This window comes from Bubalus kerabau, chromosome 15, assembly GCF_029407905.1.
Source record: "Bubalus kerabau isolate K-KA32 ecotype Philippines breed swamp buffalo chromosome 15, PCC_UOA_SB_1v2, whole genome shotgun sequence".
NCBI lineage: Eukaryota > Metazoa > Chordata > Mammalia > Artiodactyla > Bovidae > Bubalus > Bubalus kerabau.
Genome location: NC_073638.1, coordinates 62108248 through 62125726, shown reverse-complemented (window position 1 = coordinate 62125726; position 17479 = coordinate 62108248). Strand labels below are relative to the sequence as shown.

General features: G+C 38.4%; 1 long non-coding RNA gene across 2 annotated transcripts in view; it reads left to right on the top strand.

The window, feature by feature from the left end:
- Positions 1-17479, top strand: part of LOC129629269 (uncharacterized) — a 60202-nt gene that overhangs the window by 15052 nt on the left and 27671 nt on the right. For both annotated transcript variants that reach the window (XR_008703120.1, XR_008703119.1), the window contains exon 2: positions 2106-2505. This is a non-coding gene — a long non-coding RNA (uncharacterized LOC129629269). The remainder of the gene's footprint in view (positions 1-2105; positions 2506-17479) is intronic.

Genomic DNA, 17479 nt, shown 5'->3' with positions numbered 1-17479 from the left:
TGACTTACTTCACTTAGTGTGATAATCTCTAGATCGATCCATGTCACTGCAAATGGCATCATTTTGTTCTTTTCTTATGGTGAATATTCCATTGTATATATCTGCCACATCTTTATTCATTTCTCTGTTGATGAGCATTTAGGTTGGTTACTCTTCACTGGTTTTCATTCTCCCTTTCAGCTACAAGTGGCCTTTTAGCCAGTCTGGCTGATGACCTGTAAGTAGAATTCTGCCAGAAAGACTCTGGGAAAATAAAAGGAGAAAATATGACAGACAGATCTCTTCACTTTTTCTTATAATTTCTTGGACCTAGGTCCAATGCTGGCGCTGGCAGCAGCCCTTATATGACCATTAAAAAAAGTCTAAAGAATCACAGATTATCAATCCTGATACTGATGAGTCACTGAGCCAATACCAGCAACGGTCTAACTCTAAATTCTTATGGTATGGGTAAAGAAAATGCCTGTGTTGAAGTCATAGTAGACAAGTTTACAAGTTTCCTATTTCTTGAAACTAAATACACTTCTGATTGAGAAAGTTTCCATGATAACCATTTTTGTTCTTTAAACAGACCCTGCTTGGTCATTACACATTTTAAACATAATAGTGTATTTATTCTGCTAATATATTAAGATTTTTACATCTGCATTCACTGGTGAGATAGGTCTATAATTTTCCCATTAAATACTATTTCTGTCCTATTCTGACAGATCTGAAATGAATAGGCAGCTTTCCCTCTCCTTCTAATATTTTGAATTCTTCTTATAAGATGATGATAAGATGATCCTTATATGCCAATATTGAAAGCACCTGTCTGGGTCTGATTTTTTTTTCTGAAAAAGTTCCAATTAATTTAGCTTCTTCAATGATTGTATGTACATTCCAATAGTCTGTTTCTTGATTTCACTTTGGTGATTCGTGTTCTTGCTTTTTGTAATATGCTCTATCTAAAGTTTCAAAGTTCATGATTTCTTTTGGTTTTACCATCTACGATGTCTAAAATTATCTTTCTTATTCCTAATGCTGTTTGTCCACATGCTATTCCTTTTCCCCTTAATAAAACTTGTTAGCTTGTACAGTCTGTTAGTCTTTACAAAGTCTTTACATTTAACTTTCAGCAAGTTGTAAAAGTCCCCTACATGCAAACCATACTTAACTTTCAGCAATATATAAGTCCCCTATGTATGGACCTTCAAGTTGTGAACTTACAAAGATGCAGACATGCATTTATGTGTCTAGTCGTGTAAGTGAGTTCATGCATCTGGTATATGTTGTCACATGTGTGCATCCTCCACAAGAGGCTGTGCTTTTGTGTACTTTATTGTACAGTACTATATAGAGCACAGTAGTATAGTATCTTTATTTCAAGCCCAGGATATTTGGTTGTTCAGTTGCTAACCAAATTTATGTCCAATTCTTTGTGACCCCATAGACTGTAGCAGACCAGACTTCCCTGTCCCTCACTATCTCCTGGAGTTTGCTCAAACTCATGTTCATTGAGTCAGTGATGCCATCTCATCCTCTGTCATCCCCTTCTCCTCCTGTCTTCAGTCTTTCCCAGCATCAGGGTCTTTTCCAGTGAGTAAGCTCTTCACATCAGGTGGCCAAAGTATTGGAGCTTCAGCTTCAGCATCAGTCCTTCCAATGAATATTTAGGGTTGATTCCCTTTAGGATTGACTGGTTTTATCTCCTTACTGTCCAAGGGACTCTCAAGAGTCTTCTCCAGCACCACAGTTCAAAAGTATCCATTTTTAGTCCTCAACCTTCTTTATGGTCCATTTCTCACATCCGTACATGATTTCTGGAAAAACCATAGCTTTGACTACACATTTGTCGGCAAAGTGATGACTCTGTTTTTTAAAATGCTATCTAGGTTTGTCATAGCTTTTCTTCCAAGGAGCAAGTATCTTTTAATTTCCTGGCTACAGTCACCATTGACAGTGATTTTGGGGCCCAAGAAAATTAAATCTGTCACGGTTTCCATTTTCCCCCCACCTATTTGCCATGAAGTGATGGGTCTGGATGCCATGATCTTCGTTTCTTGAATGTTGAGTTTTAAGTCAGCTTTTTCACCTTCATCAAGAGGCTCTTTATTTCCTCTTAGCTTTCTGCCATTCGGGTGGCCTGGAAGCAAGTGTAAAAGCAGAGGTGATGTAGTTATACTGCTAAGAAGCACTAATCGACAACGATGGAATTAGAGGCCCAGAGAAAAGATGAAGAGAGACAAGAGGACGAGGAAGTATCTGAAGAACCGAAGAGATTCACAGCACAGGAAATAGCAAGAGGATCTTCTTTACTTGAGGAGGCACGAGGAGGCATGATTAGTTTTTGAGACTCCGGACCCGAATGTAAAACAGTACGCGAGCTTTGCAGCAGCTGTTCAGAAGGCAATTCAGTGCTATTGTATCATCTATGATGAGAAAAAAAAAAAGAGCTACCACCCATCAAGAGGATAGATAGAATTGAATCCAGCACGGAACCAGACCCTGTGCCATCAGCGTCAGGTATGAGTGAAATTGCAGTTTGCCCTCCATCTCCTGTTCCGATGGTCCTTCAGCTCTACCATCTCCCACCTCCTTTCCCTCCTCCAGTTAGTAATTCTTCTTGCCTGTTCACTTGATGCCAGACCCTGTATGCCGATTGCTGTGCTATACTACTGTACTTTTCAAGGTGCTGTACTGTGAGATTAAAAATGTTTCCTTTTATTTTTTCTGTTTGTTTTTTATGTCTTATTTGTCTGAAAAGTATTAGAAACCTATTATAGTACAGTACTATATGGCTGATTGTGTTAATTGGGTACCTAGGCTAACTTCATAGGATTTACAAACAAATTGGACTTAAGGACTCCCTCTCAGAAGAGAACTCATATGTATATAGGGCATTTACTATACTCTCTTAAAAATTCTCTAACCACTAATCTCTTTTGGTCTATAATCAACAAATTAAAAAAGAAAACATAATATGGAACTTAACCACTTAAAGTACTAGTTGGTGGCTTTTTAACTGGGAGGCAATTGTCATTGCTCAAGCCATTTTAGAAACGACTCCCCTTTCAGCATGAGGGCCTACCTACATCTCATTCTTAACAAAAAAAAAGTAGCATTGGTGCCGAGTCTTGGTCCTTTAGGGAATTTTGCAAGTTGCAGTCATCTTAAAAACTCTTGTCAAAAAGATAGATGGTCAAATTGTGTTCAGAGAGGACCATAAAATACTGAAATATTATTTTGTAGAATTTAATAAATAGCTGCCAAAGGTAGGTCTCAAAACAACTTCTAAAAAGTATTCTAAACAATGGCATTACTATTGGAAAAAGTTTATAAACTCTCACTTGGTAAGCAAGTTGTTTGTCAGACAAGTGTTATCCTTATAATAACAAGATTTGAGAACATTAGCCTTTGGAGTCCAACAGAAAAAGTTTGTACTCCAACTTTACCCCTTATCCAGATGCATGACCTTGGCAGATGATTAAAATTCTTCATGATTTCGTTTCTCATATGGAAAAAATGAGGGTAATTATTCTCCTTTACAGAGTTTGTGCCTGGAAAACCCCTTTAAAGGGTTAATTACTGTAAATAAAAATGAAATTCCTATTAATTTTCAAAAAATTAAGTTTTACATGTTCCTGAACTCTAATATTATGCCCAGACAATGCCAAAACTCATAATAATAGAATTTGTTCAATAGTTAATATTGGTTATCATCATACAATCTAACAAGGCATCACCTTCATTAATTATTTTATACTTTGGTCATTTTTTGTCCTCTAGTTAAATTCTACTATAGCTCTTATGCACCTATTATTAGGATTACATTCATAAAATCACATGTAATACTCAATGTTTTTAAGTAATTCAACAAAAAAACAAAGCAATGAACATAAGTATAAGAGTACAAAAGAAAATCATGAAAACAATGAAATGTATAGAGCTTGATGTATGAGGCTGCCAGGGATATTAAACCAAAGTTTTGTAGGGGCAGAAGGTCACTAGATCTACCTTTAGGACAGTAAAGAAGTCATAATAGTTTCCCACTCAGCCCTCAGCATTGTCTGGGATACGCAGAATCCATGCCAGTCTCTGTAATTGCAACTGACACATTTTAGGCCAAAGAAGGGATATAAAATTAAATGGCTCTAATATGATGCTGAAGCTGAAGCTCCAATACTTTGGCCACCTGATGTGAAGAGCCAACTCATTAAGAAAAGACCCTGAAGCTGGGAAAGATTGAAGGCAGGAGAAGGGGATGACAGAGGACAAGATAGTTAGATGGCATCACCGACTCAAAGGACATGAGTTTGAGCATACTCCAGAAGATGGTGAAGGACAGGGAAGCCTGGCATGCTACAGTCCATGGGGTTGCAAAAAGTCAGACATGATACAGTGACTGAACAACAAATTTAAAAAGACATATGCACCCTTATGTTTATTGCAGCATCATTTATAATAGCCAAGATATAGAAATAACCTAAATGTCCATCAATGGATGAATGAATAAAGAAGATGTGGTATATATGTATATAGTGGAATACAGCTGCTGCTGCTAAGTCACCTCAGTTGTGTCCGACTCTGTGCAACCCTATAGATGGCAGCCCACCAGGCTCCCCCATCCCTGGGATTCTCCAGGCAAGAACACTGGAGTGGGTTGCCATTTCCTTCTCCAATGCATGAAAGTGAAAAGTGAAAGTGAAGCCGCTCAGTCATGTCCAACTCTTAGGGATCCCATGGACTGCAGCCTACATACTCAGCCATAAAAAAGAATGAAATCCTGCCATTTTGACAAAATGGAGCGAAATAAGTCAGATGGAGAGACAAATACTGTATGATTTCACTCATACATGGAATCTAAAAAAGAAAAAGCACATGTACATAAAAGAAAAACAGAACAAAAAAACCTCATAGGTTCAGAGAACAGATTAGCAGTTACCAGAAGGGGTGGGGGATAAGGGGGTGGCTGGAACAAATGAAATAATTAACTGTTGATGGATGATGACTAGCCTTCTGGTGGTGATCACTTTGTAGAGTATACAGATGTCAGATTATAATGCCATACACCTTAAGTGTATATAATTAAAAATAGAAACTTTTAACAGACAGAATTATTTTCTCATTCAGAAAACAAATAACAATAACTCAAGAAGATGAATTATAATCCTAACAAGCTCTGTAAATGGGTTTACAGATGGGATAAAGACTATATTTAATATATGTCTGGCACATAGAAGATGTTCAATAAATGGAAATTGATGCTGCCTTATTGCTACAGTTTTACTATTACAACTTTCTCATTAATCTAGTGCACTTTTTGCATTTGATTCTATAAAAGATATAACTCACCTCTTTTTTAACCTTGTCATTTACAACTGATTTCACATTTAAATGGCTTTTATTCTGTTTTTCCAATGAATTGTAAATTTTATTTATATCTTCTGTACATCCCCATCCCTACCCCCATGAAATAAATCTATTTGGAAAGATAAATAATTGGCTTGTGGCTCAGGCAAGAGTTAGTATGTCATCAAGCAATCACTTACATTTCCAAAAGAAGATAAATCAGCCGGAAGTTAAAAGACTGCTTTATGAAATAGAAGTTTACCAGTGAAAGAATTTTCTTTGACATCTTGAATTTTTCTCTAGAGAAAAAGTAGTCAAAAGTCATTATAGTTATAACAGATTTGTAGTCATTGTTGCCATATTCAAATTTTCTCCCCAAGTTTTATATAACATGATTTTCTCTTTTTAAAGTGACCTTTGTCCTAAAACCCAGAGCCAGCATATAATGAGCATGAGACCCTGAGCTGGGGTGGAAACTATGGCAAAGCAGCATCAGAGATTTTAATGAGATGAGAAAATTCCAGGAGAAAAAAATAATAGTTGAGTTCAATGTTCATTTTGATAAAATTAAGTATAAATATTTACTGTAGGAGCCATGGCAGGATCAAATCTTCATGTCCATGGTACAAAAACTACCCTTTAAACATGCCTGAGTCAAATCACATAGAAATGTGAACAATAACTCTTTATTCTTCCACCTTACCAGTCCACCAAACAGAATAATGAATGAGCCACCAACTGCACCCAACAGTGCCTGCTTCATGATTTTCACATATAGGCGCTACTCTTCTTAAAAGGACCCTGTAAATCACATGGTGATGACTTTGGCTGTGTCTGCTCAGTTATAACATGTGGGTGCTGCCACCAAATGCACGCTGGCTGCTAGAGGAGCAGTCACGAAAGTCACCCTCTGAGCAAAAAGCTAAAAGCATGCAAGCATCACGAAGGAAACACCCTGTATCTGTGTTTCATTGTGGAACTGATCTGTAAGATTTTACTCTTCAGTTCTTTTATTTATTTTATTTTTGCTCTATTGTGATGGACCTTGAAGGTACTACATGCTAACTGAAATAAGTCTATTGTGAGCACACAGGAACTTGAATCCTTCTAAAACAATGCTCAGAAAGCAGTATAGTCCCCCAGGAAAGAGGGGCCCCAGATATTAACCAGAGATTTAAATTAAGTGTAACTGACAGTCACGAACATGAAGAAATTCAGATTTGCCTAAAAAAAAAAAAAAATGATATTCCCCTTTCCAAATACTTTGACTCATGTTAAAGAGACATGTCTTACCCTCTCTGATCCCCAGCCTGCTTAGATGCTTTAAAAGTTGTTTTGTTTTTTTTAAATTGATCACTAGTTTAAAATTAATAAACTACATATGGCTCTGTCTTAGATAATTTGTGTGTATGTTCATATCTATTATGTTTAAAATGGGCTTCCCTTGTGGCTCAGCTGGTAAAGAATCTGCCTGCAATGTGGGAGACCTGGGTTCGATCCCTGGGTTGGGAAGATCCCCTGGAGAAGGGAAAGGCTACCCACTCCAGTATTGTGGACTGGAGAATTCCATGGACTGTATAGTCCATGGGGTGGTAAAGAGTTGGACACGACTGAGTGACACTTTTTTCATGTTTAAAACATGTAGAAGTGCTGTTTTTAAAGCTGCTTATCATTTCTAAAAGGTCACAGAGGGATATACACAAAAAGAGAAACTTTATCATTTGGGTATTAACATGCATCAAAAAGGAAACTATATACAGTCAGTAATTTTTAAGAAGCAATTATTGTCTCAATTGAATTATCTGGTGATTAACAGAAAAATATTTTAGAGGGCAGATAAGGCAGACCTGATATGGATCACATCAAGCAGATTGTTGGAGAGGTGGGAGATAAAAGTGAATATAGAGTTTCAACATTGTGACCCCAACCTTTGATAGTCAGATAAGAATGTCCAACACAGAGGAAATGAAATACAGCAAAGTACGATTAGATCACAATGTACAGAGAGAGGAGATCTTGTTTTTGTTTTTTTATGATGCAAGAATTAGAGCATTGTTTTAGTTCTCTCTCAGATGATACGTATTTCACTGTGCGTGAAAATAAAGAATTAGAGTTCAGTCTGCTTTTATGTCCTACCTAATTTCTTCCCTGGAGTGTGAAAACAAATTAACAGAGACTTTCAAATCACTATAACTTTATTTAAATGATTTTGTGAACATTTATAATTTACAAAACCCTTTTATATTCATCATCTTTGATTCTTATCACGACCCTGGGAGATAAAACTGGCTGAGATGATGACTATTCCTACTTTATAAATGGGAAACAATGTTCAGAGAGGTGAAGTGATTAGTCTGAGATCAAATTGCTCCCGTTTGAGGCAAGACACAGTCCTTTCCCCCAGAATTCACAGCTGGCACATTGTCTCCACGCGCTCACAGGCTATCCTTTCTTTCTTTTCTCACTTAACTCAGTTTTTGACTCTATGACTGCAGAGCTCACCACACGTCCCATGCTGGCAAACTATTTTATTGCATGTGATTCAGGAAGCTTTTAACCAATATGACCAGTGTCCATTTAAGATTTACATCAAAGGAAGAATGAAAACTTCTCTCGCATACCTATTTTTGTCTCTGACAAGCACTTCTCCAACATATTTGATAATTTGTGATATGCACTCGTGGTCCAGAAAGAAAAGCTCCAAATATGTTGTTACCTGTACATACAGAAAAGCAATTGGAAATAAACTCAAAAGACTCTTTTTCAAAACAAATTAGTTTTTAGTTCTTGCTTTAATCTGTTTTAGAGTCACATTTTGTTTATACGTAGTCCTAACGACCATAACAGCAAAAAAGACAGGAGAAAAAAATCGCTGAATTTCCCTATGCTGTAATGGTGGTGTTGAGAAATCAGAATGGTGCTGTTTTATGCTTTGTTTGTTTGTTTTGCTTTAGCTACGTACGTAAGTAAAAACTCAGTAAATAGACCAATTTTCATAGCAGAAATAATAACATTTTTTTCACCCAAGTTCATGATCCTTCAAGACCTACAAGATTTCATTTTTTAAAAAATAGTTTCACTGTGCAAAGAGATAGGTGCAAATGATGGAAAGACAAATCACATAATTGCAGGAGAAAAGTTAAAGGCAATTTATGCCCACAGTTTCAGATAAATGAATTTGTGTTCTTATGTAAATATCCAGGAGGCAAGACTAGTTTGTAAGTCACAGAGAAGGAAAGGCTTCCTGTAGCTTTACATTACATGGGTTTTCATTGGGTAATTTAAAAATTGATAAACAAAGAGTCTTGGCAAGGAAATTATAAAGAAGATTTGAGGGTCTTTAATTTGTTCATCACGAAGCCTGAAGCAGATATTGTAGAAATATGAACAATCAAAATAATAATAATAATAAATAGTAAATGTGTAGTGAAAGTGCTGCACTCAATATGCCAGCAAATTTGGAAAACTCAGCAGTGGCCACAGGACTGGAAAAGGCCAGTTTTCATTCTGATCCCAAAGAAAGGCAATGCCAAAGAATGCTCAAACTACTGCACAATTGCACTCATCTCACATGCTTGTAAAGTAATGCTCAAAATTCTGCAAGCCAGGCTTCAGCAATACATGAACCATGAACTTCCAGATGTTCAAGCTGGTTTTAGGAAAGGCAGAGGAACCAGAGATCAAATTGCCAACATCCACTGGATCATCGAAAAAACAAGAGGGTTCCAGAAAAACATCTATTTCTGCTTTATTGACTATGCCAAAACCTTTGACTGTGGGGATCACAATAAACTGTGGACAATTCTGAAAGAGATGGGAATACCAGACCACCTGACCTGCCTGTTGAGAAACCTATATGCAGGTCAGGAAGCAACAGTTAGAAATGGACATGGAACAACAGACTGGTTCCAAATAGGGAAAGGAGTACGTCAAGGCTGTATATTGTCACCCTGCTTATTCAACTTCTATGCAGAGTACATCATGAGAAATGCTGGACTGGAAGAAGCACAAGCTGGAATCAAGATTGCCGGGAGAAATATCAATAACTTCAGATATGCAGATGACACCAACCTTAAGGCAGAAAGTGAAGAGGAACAAAGGAACCTCTTGATGAAAGTGAAAGTGGAGAGTGAAAAAGTTGGCTTAAAGCTCAACGTTCAGAAAACTGAGATCATGGCATCCTGTCCCATCATTTCATGGCAAATAGATGGGGAAACAGTGGAAACAGTGGCTGACTTTATTTTTCTGGGCTCCAAAATCACTGCAAATGGTGACTGCAGCCATGAAATTAAAAGACGCTTAACTCCTTGGAAGCAAAGTTATGACCAACCTAGATGGCATATTAAAAAGCAGAAACATTACTTTGCCAACAAAGGTCTGTCTAGTCAAGGCTATGGTTTTTCCAGTAGTCATGTATGGATGTGAGAGTTGGACTATAAAGAAAGCTGAGCGCCGAAGAATTGATGCTTTTGAACTGTGGTGTTGGAGAAGACTCTTGAGAGTCCCTTGGACTGCAAGGAGTTCCAACCAGTCCATCCTAAAGGAGATCAGTCCTGGGTGTTCATTGGAAGGACTGATGCTGAAGCTGAAACTCCAATACTTTGGCAACCTCATGCAAAGAGTTGACTCATTGGAAAAGACCCTGATGATGGGAAAGATTGAGGGCAGGAGAAGAAGGGGACGACAGAGGATGAGATGGCTGGATGGCATCACTGACTCAATGGACATGAGTTTGAGTGAACTCCGGGAGTTGTTCATGGACAGGGAGGCCTGGCGTGCTGAGGTTCATGGAGTGGCAAAGAGTCGGGCATGACTGAGTGACTGAACTGAACTGAACAGAGCATTTGCTCTGGGTCAGATGTTGTGCTTTCTGAGAAAGCGCCCTCATGATTTATGTAATTCAATATTCGTTTCATGCACTAAAGTAATGAGACTTAGAGAAGTTAAGTGACCTGCCCAAGATCACACTGGTAATAAATTTTTTGGTTTTGGTTCTGTCTCATCCCAGGAAAGAGCCTTCTTCCCAATCTTCCCAATCCAGGGATTGAACTCCCCTCTCCCAGGTCCCCTGCATTGGCAGGCAGGTTCTTTACCACTAGTTCCACCTGGAAGCCCTTATATGATACAAAACAAGCTAACTCTGATCAGGAGTCTAATCTCCATTATTGCTGCTAATGAAGACCACTTACCTGTGCACAGCTGGTGGGGCAGTACACTCTTACAAACTTTTTAAAGGGCAAGTTAGTCATGGGGATTAAATTTTGTTTGACTCAGCAGTTTCTCCTCTAAAATTCTGTCACAAGAAAAATAATCACATGAAACATTTAGAAATAAAAATATTTACCATAGAAGTTTGTTTATCATAGAGATTTGATTAAGCTATAGTTATGAAAGTGAAGTGAAAGTATTAGTCACTCAATCATGTCCAACTCTTTGTGACACCATGGACTGTAGCCTACTGGGCTCTTCTGTCCATAGAATTCTCCAGGGAAGAATAGTGGAGTGAGTTACCATTCCCTTCTCCAGGGGATCTTCCCAAGCCAGGGATCGAACTTGCCTCTCCAGCATTACAGGCAGATTCTTTACCGTCTGAGCCACCAGTATCCATATGGAAATACTATACAGTCCATAACATTTTTAAAAACAAACTTATTGGTAATAAAATGTAAGTTAGGAAAGGGGAATAGGAGATATATAGACACACAGTTTAATTTTAATAACATTTCAAGTTTGTTTTAAAATATATTAACAATTCTGTTTGTTTTGATTTTCTTTTATAGAAACCGTGCCACGGCATTTGAGAATAGAACTTAGTGTATATAGCTGACATTTTCCCCCTTAAATACACCACAGTGATTCCCAGTCTGGGTCTTTGCAGTCAGAATCTGTCTGAATGGAAAATTTTTCTCCCAGATTTACACATGGCTAGCTCATGGAAGTCTTCTCTGATCACCTCTCAGAGACTGTCACCTCAACCATATCACCCTTGTTTTATTTTCTTTACAGCCCTTATGACCATCTGAAGATATCTTATTCACTTTGCTGTTTGATAATTTTTTGTCTCTTCTCAAAGAAGATCATACATATACAGGCCTTCTGGATCTTACTTCCTATACTTACAACCATAATAGCCACATAGTAGGTTCTCAGTAAGTATTTGCCAAATGAATGATTTAGTGAGTGTGTGAATCATATTTTTGTCTTTTCTGGTGGCTCGTTGGGAGTTCTTTGATTCTAATTTAGGGAGAAAATAGAGAAATATTGATATTCCTCAGAAATAAGTCTATTTACCACTAACTGTCAAACATTCCTCCCCCATCTCTGTTATTCATTTGAGAAACTTTAATTGAGTCTCTGTAGTATGCTGGAGATAGTGTAGAAGCAAATATAGATATACAATAGGAATTAGATTTTTTTAATCTTACAAGACCCATGGTTAATGGAGCATATAATGTATGGTGGGATAGATAATTATTAATAACACACAGTGGAATAAGAACAGAGAGGTATGCAGGATGCTATGGGAGCAAAGTAAATGGGGTGCTGAAATACTTTGCTGATACAAAAGACCCTATGGATGTGAACTGGAAAGAAATTCCAGGCAGAGGGAATGGAATGTGTTTTGTTAGTCATGCCACATTCCCAGAAGGATGAACAGAATGACTAGATATAGGAAAGAGGTGAGGCTGTCCAATTAAACAGGGTACCAACTGAGACTGGCATTATGCCACATGAAGGGGTGTGATTTTTTTTCCTATAGGCAATAGGGGATGACAAAGGAGTCTGAGCTTGAAGGTCTCATAATGGATAAAGTCCATATTTTAAATGAATGGGATTTTCAATTACTTGAGAAAGAATATTCTGAATTCAGTGGCATCATCCTTGATTTTTCCTTTTTCCTTATTCCTGTTTTCCACATCCAGGGGGTAAATCTTATACTTCTGAGCACCAATTTATGTCTCTAATGATCTATCCACTTTCTTTCCTCTTAGTTCCCTCACCCTCAGCCAACTTCTTGGACATATGCTTGAACTCCTGCCGTAGTCTCCAAACTGGTCTTCTTATCCTATACTTGCCACTCTTCAATCCATTGTCCACAAAGCAGGCAGAGTCATCTTCTAAAATCTGAAACACTCCACTGCCCTGCTTAAAGCACTTTCTATTGCCCTTTGAATAATACCTAAACTCTTTTCAGCAGTGTGCAAGCCCAAACTGACTTGGCCTCTGCTTCAGTCTATTTTGTCTGTCTCTTTCTGGCCACAGTTCTATCTACAAAATATTTAATATCCAAAGGCCCCAAGAAAGAAAAAAACATTCTTGCTACATTCGCAAAATGAAATCTACCATTTATTAAAAAGAAACAGACCACTGATACACACCAAAACATGAATGAATCACAAAAACATTATGCTGAGCAAAAGAAATCAGACACAAAAGAGCACACGCTGTGTGCTTCTATTTATACAAAACTCTAGAAAAAGACACATGTAATCTATAGTGACAGAAAGCAGATCCGTGCTTGCCTGGAGCCAGGAGTGAAGGGATAGACTGACTGCAAAGAGGAACAAGAGAGCATTTGGAGGTGATAGAGATAGTCCATATGTTGGCCTGAGTGGTCACATGGCTGTACTCACGTTTCAAAATCATCGAACCGTGTCCTTAAAATGCATATATTTTATTATGTGTAAGTTATATCTCAATATAGTTAATGAAAAAATGTACAATTTTCTGAGCATTCATGAGCCAAGTACTTTACATAATTATCTCTAGTACAAAAGCAATAGCTTCATTTTTTGAAAGTGAAAATTTAGCCTCAGAAAGACTAAGTGACTTCTTCAAGGCCATTAAATTCTAGGTCCAAACCTTTTGTTAAAAAGAATTTTATATATGATCTAATTTAGTGAGGGTGACCACCAATATTTTTAGAAGCTTGGCAATAAAACTATATAGGGGAGGGTTGAACATAATATGACATAGAGAGGCTGGGATTTTGCTTTTCCTGGGGGTTGAGAGAGACACTAGTCAAATAAACCACAGGGTTATAGTCCACCTTTGGACATTTTACAGACGAGGACCCTGGGACTAAGGAGATTAAATAAATCACTGTGGTCATCCAGCTAGGGAACGGCAGATCTCCTGAGGGGGAGAGACAAGCTGATGTAGGTGGAGTAGAGAAAGAGATGAAAAGTGGGAAAGTTTATACTTAAAATAAAATCCCAGAATGTGAGATGAGTGCACTTATGCATTTATATAATATAAATCAAAAATTTAGTAAGGATCATATATAGCATAGCTCATCTCAGTTTTTGAGGACTAATCCATTTGCCTGCTTATTTCTCCATCCATACAACACTGCATGCAGAACACTACTTTGGGGATCTACCCAATCCCATGTCCTAAATGCACCAGTGTCTCTGAATTGTTCACAGCACCAGCTCCCATTAGCTTCTCCCAAGTCAAACCACTCTTGTATGACTTTCATCCATACCACACTTGTAGAACCTTGCTCCACTGTCCTTGTCTGCAATTATCTGTAAAACACACTTTCCAATCTGATAGCCCTATATAATGCTGTCTGGACCACTAATTGTTTTAGATGTGTAAGTCTTACTTTCCAAGATAATTTGCAAGGGATTTCTGAGCAGCATAAGAGTAAATATCTTAAATGGCTTGATAGCCCCTGTACCTGGTACAGGTTAGGCACACAGAAGACTCTCCATCATTTCTTATCAACTGAACAACCTGGATGACCTGGGGTAGCAGCATGTCTTGCATTGGGCTTCTCAGAAGCAAGACCTAAGATAAGGTTTGAGTGCAAGTTGTTTATTTGAGATGCCATCTCTAGAAGTAGTGGTAGGGGCACCCTGAGGAAGTGAAACAAGAAAGGAAAGGAAGTTTTGATTTGTATTTCTCTGAAAATTAGTGTTGAGAGCAGCCTTGGTGAGCCAAGGGTGAGGGAGGTAGGGGAGGGAATGTGGGATTAGCTGATGTAAACTATTGTATATAGGATGGATAAACAACAAGATCCTACTATATAGCATGTGTGCATACTAAGTCGCTTCAGTTGGGTATGACTCTTCACGACCCTATGGACCTTAAACCACCAGGCCCCTCTGTCCATGGAATTTCCCAGGCAAGAATACTGCAGTGAGTTGCCACGTCCTCCTCCAGAGGATCTTCCTGACTGAGGGATCAAATCCACATCTCTCATATCTCCTGCATTGGCAGGTGGATTCTTTACCACTAGTGCCACCTGGAAAGCCCCACTGTACAGCATAAGGAATGAAATTCAATATCCTGAGATAAGCCATAATGGAAAAGAATATTTTTTAAAAATGTCTATATGTGTATAACTGAATCACTTTGCTGTACAGCAGAGATTGGCACAACATTGTAAATTAACTATGCTTCAATTTTTTAAAAAAAAATTAAAAAGAGAAAGGAAAGGAAGCGAGAACAGGAATATTCATGAGAATATTATGAGAATATTACCATGTAACTGAAGTTCAGTCCTACTGGGGACTTCTGAAAAAGTCTGTAATATACATTTCTGAGTTGTCCAACCTGGGGGGTCAGGGGGGCATTTATTCACCAACTTCCATTCATTGCTGGTTGAGAATAGCTCCTTGAGGCACTAATTCCTGTTGGCCATGTTCCCCATCCATGCTCCCCACCCATGCTCACCCACCATGCTCCAATGGAGCACGGTGCAGTGGCCAGAGAATGACCCTGGCAGAGAGTCCTGGGTGTCTGCAGTAAGACTCCATCGGTGTACACAGGGACAAGGACTGCTAATGGGATATGTCAGGGCACTAACAGCTTCTGCTACACAGCAAATTTCAATCAAAGAAAGCCTTTTTTGTGGCAACCTTTATTTGGTGCCAACCTGTGATGTTCTTTGGAATTCAAAAATAAATACAACATGTTCCTTGCTTGCTAGAAACTTAGGTCTGTTACTTATTGAAAATTTTGGAGAAAAGTAGAAAAAGAAGGAGGAGGAGGAGAAACTGGTCCAATTTCCATTCCCATTCAGTCCATACTCTGATGAAAATTTGATGCTCTTCTAACCATCAATTCATTACCGTCATGATTCCCAAATAGCCATCATGTTTAATGGCTTCAGTCATTGTAAGAGTGGCATGGAGACAGACCAGAGTTTGGAAGATGAAGGCAGTATCTTTGCTCACTTCTAATCCCTTGGGTACCCCAGCTCTGCTTCAGTGAAATTTCTACATCATTATGTCATGAACCTATACCAAATATGCAACATGATTTTCTGTTTAAACTAATATTTGAAATAAAGAAAAAAGTAATGAGAGGAATCATTTACCACAAGGACTCTGCAAAAGAAGTTATGTGGGAAAGGCGGCTGTATTTTGTGCTTTTGCCATAAAACGAAGCAGTCTATTCTGTGAAGTACTATAATTATAAAGCAATTTGCGACCTCTAATGGGAGGACTTTTCTTTCATAAAATATTAACTAAATATAATATCAGTGCAATAGGTTAGGAATAATCTTACTTTCTCCATAAAAAGTCAATTTATAACCACTGTGACTGTCTTCTTCAAGATGATGGTATCCAAAAACATCCTCCATGCCCATAGCCACTTGGCCTGGAATTAAGCACAATGCATTCCCCCATCCTCTCTAGCTGAGCTGATGCTAAGTGCTTTTCCCTGTAAACATGTTCATTTACAATACTGCACTCTCTGATTGCTGAACCCTTCTCAACTGAATGTACTGCTGTTATGCAGGTAGTTTTCTTATCAGGATTGTGGCCCCAAAACCCAAATTGTCAAAATATAAAACTGAAGTTTTGGCTGAGGACCTAGTCTGCAAAACCCCAGCTATTTGTAGTGGGGATTACCTCTTCCTTTTCAAATCAGGGAAAGGGATGGTCCTCTCTGTGAGATGGATGTTCCTTAGGCAGAATTGCTACCCACATGGCAAACACAAGCAGGGCCGCCTGAAATTATCTACAAGGATTCTGCTGGCTGCTGCTGCTGCTGCTAAGTCGCTTTAGTGGTGTCCAACTCTGTGCGACCCCAGAGACGGCAGCCCACCAGGCTCCCCCGTTCCTGGGATTCTCCAGGCAAGAACACTGGAGTGGGGTGTCATTTCCTTCTCCAATGCATGAAAGTGAAAAGTGAAAGTGAAGTCGCTCAGTCGTGTCCGACTCTTCGCCACCCCATGGACTGCAGCCTACCAGGCTCCTCCGTCCCTGGGATTTTCCAGGCAAGAGTACTGGAGTGGGTGCCATTGCCTTCTCTTGATTCTGCTGGCAGGGCAGGCAAAAGCTGTGGTTGCCAAGTGGGAAAGTTAAAGGCCAGCTTCTTTTCTTTACTTCTTTTTTTTTCCTTCTTTCCTATATCCTTACATAAAATTTTGTAGTTTTTGCTTTTGTTTTATGCACTGAAGCTTATCTAATAACTTCAGGAACTGTTTTCCCTGTGCCATTTGGTTATTATGATTTTCTATTGGAGGAAGCAACCACTGTCCAACTATACCAGAAAAGATGTTGTTTTTTTTTCTGGGAAAAGAGGCAATCTAAAGTGAAAAGTGAAGATGTTTATCTCCTACTGTTATTTCAAGCCACTGTGCCATTTTTCACTGACTTCTCAAGTTAAAGAGAGGGGGGAAAAACAAAACAAAAGCACCCAAATAAAAAACCCCAACAAATCCTCAAACAATTCTGTTTTTAAAACCTTCTGCGTTAGAAGTAATGTATAGAAAATCCATACTTGCTCATTTAGAAATTGCCTAAGGGCTGTATCCACTTCCACACATTCCTGGGTTGATTTACACTTCTTAAATGGATTGTCAAATCCTATTGATCTTAATCAGCAAAATCTTTTTTGTTTTCTATTTCTTAGGAGTCTCCAAATTACTCAGGAAGTTTTGCAAGGAGAATGTATGGCTTCAAAAAATTAAAACCAGGAGCAAAAACATTTATTAGATAAATGCTAACCCAAATTGGAAGTAGACCTCTGGCCCTATGTTCCCTTCAACATTTGCATATTTTGCTATAGGTTAACCATTCAAAATTCTCCAAGCCAGGCTTCAGCAATATGTGAACCGTGAACTTCCAGATGTTCAAGCTGGTTTTAGGAAAGGCAGAGGAACCAGATATCAAATTGCCAACATCCG